Raw genomic sequence first — 2,647 nt, 5'->3', positions numbered from 1 at the left:
AACTCTCTGTGTGGCTGTCCAGCCAATTCCTTACCTGCTGGGTGGTCCATCCATCAAATCCATGTCTCTCCACAAAATCTGGATAGATGACGTCAACTGCTCTGCCCCTGTATCTGAAGGCCACCAAATTGGTCAGGTGGGATTTCCCCTTAGTGAAGACATGCTGACTGTCACCAACCACCTCACTGTTTTTCACATGCCCAGGGTTGACAGCAAGGCAGAGGCATTGCCTAGCCTACAAGGAGTCTCACTGGTGAGGTGGTTATGGTCATTCTCAGAACTTGCAGGGCAGCTTTTCACAGCGGTTTATGTACCTCCCTCCCCAGTGCTCTGTGGCCAGCTGAGCCTGTGGAGGCTGACCTGGCAGCTGGCTTCCCTCGCAAGGAAACTTCCTGTGGAAATGTATCTAGTCATTGATATTTTGTGTTCCTGCTTTCTTTCTGGTCCATCACGCCAGCTTACCCTGCTTTGGGTGGACTTAAATCCTGAGGAAGAGTGGAAAATAACTGAAAGAAACTGGGCTGTGGGCTTTTCTGTAGTGTGTGTCTGGGATATGTGGTACTGCTATTCAGTTTCTTTCTGTCTCAGATCTACCAGGCTTCTTTTATATGCTCAGAATCACATCCTCCATGCTCTGGGTAGCTTTGCAGTGCTTGTGATTGTTGTGGTTTAATCCCAGCTGGAAACCAAGCACCACACACCTCCGCTTGCTCACACCTCCCCCTTCTTTGGCAGGATGGGGAGGAGACCTGAAAAAGGGTTAAACTGATAGATTGAGGTAAGAACAGTTTAATAATCGAAATAGAGTAAAATAGTAATGAAAAGGAGAAAGAGAGAAATAAACCCCATGAAAAATCCTAAGTGATGCAACTGTTTACCATCCACTGTCCAAAGCTCAGTGTCCACAAGCAGCCATTGCTGGCTCCCAGTCAGCTTCTCCCAGTTCTTATACTGAGCATGATATCCTGGGGTGTAGAATACTCTTTAGCTAGTTCAGGTCTGTTGTCCTGTCTCTTCTTCCTCCCTGCTTCTTGTGCCCGCTCCTCACTGACAGAGCATGAGAGACTGATCAAGGCAGGCGCTAGTGAGCAGCAACTAAACCACTAGTGTGTTATCAGCATTATTCTCATCCCGAATTAAACCCACAGCACTGCACCAGCTACTAGGAAGAGAATTAACTCTATCCCAGGCAAAACCAGAACAGTATCCATCCCTTTTTTTATACCATTTACATCAATCTCAGCTTATACATTTTCCAATACATCCCAGTTAATGACCATCAGCATTACAGTCTTCTGATCTATATACACACAGATATAATTCCATTAGTCTATGGACCATTCCTATAAAAGTCCATTGAGTTCAGTTAGTCCATGACTTTGGATTCTGTCTGTTTCAACAGTCCTTCCTCCTGTATGAAGACAGGCTGAGGAAACTGGAAAAGAGAAGGCTGCGTGAAGACTTCATAGCAGCCTTCCAGTATCTGAAGGGGGCCTATAGGGATGCTGGTGAGTGACTGTTTGTTAGGGACTGTAGTGACAGGACAAGCGGCAACGGGTTAAAACTTAAACAGAGAAGTTTAGGTTGGATATAAGGAAGAAATTCTTCACTGTTAGGGTGGTGAGGCACTGGAATGGGTTGCCCAAGGAAGTTGTGAATGCTCCATCCCTGGCAGTGTTCAAGGCCGGGCTGGACAAAGCCTTGGGTGGCATTGTTTAGTGTGAGGTGTCCCTGCCCATGGCAGGGGGGTTGGAACTAGATGATGTTAAGGTCCTTTCCAAACCTAACTATTCTATGATTCTATGATTCAGGGCAGGAAAAATGGTATGTGTGGTGTTGGATTGCTGCATGCTGAGGCCAGTTCTGATTCCATCACTGCTGTGCTTGTCCAGATTCACCAGAAATGACTATTCATTAATCTATAGGACCCTTGATACAGCATAGAGCCTCCATAGAAGTGATAATATGCAGTGTCATATGGCAGTTAACATCATACAGTTTAATTTACTGGCTCTTCTCACATAAAATCAAATCTTCCCAAGGTATACACCCATCTTCCCACATTACCCACCGAGTGCATCCAGGTCCTTGGTCAAAAGCAATCCCACGAGTGGGTTTGCCTTGGCCTGTGGCAGAAATAACTCTGGCTGTTTTCACTAGCATGCTCCTGATGTGCACCATAGAAACTTTATCACCTTCTGCAGTGTGTAAAAGTTCTAATTCGGCTGGGCCAGCCTGGTTGGCAGATTCCTTGTTGTTGACAAAAATGTGGCTTTTGCTAAATGTGCATCCAAATGTTTGAAACTCCACCACCCATTGCTGTCTTTGATTAGGTCATTAATGCTCTCTCTATTGCTGTACGCTTCTCTGAACACATACATCATTATTTTTGTCTTCCAGCAGCTATGCTGCCAGCAGAACTATTTCTGAGGGTACGTTTTGATGGGTTGTTGTGATAGGTTTTTCTTTTGTAATGTTCTAGCACTACCTGGCACTGTGCTTCTAAGCAAATGAGGGGATTGAGCAAAAGGATCAAAGCATCATTTGCTAAACCTAATGCATTTCTTGGAAAACATGCCTTTTAAAATTCATGTTGCTTCCTGCAAAGATTTTCAAAGCCAGGATTCCACCAGAAGCTTGCACCTCC

This window comes from Melopsittacus undulatus, chromosome Z, assembly GCF_012275295.1.
Source record: "Melopsittacus undulatus isolate bMelUnd1 chromosome Z, bMelUnd1.mat.Z, whole genome shotgun sequence".
NCBI classification, from domain to species: Eukaryota; Metazoa; Chordata; class Aves; order Psittaciformes; family Psittaculidae; genus Melopsittacus; species Melopsittacus undulatus.
Note: the sequence above shows the minus strand (reverse complement) of the source record.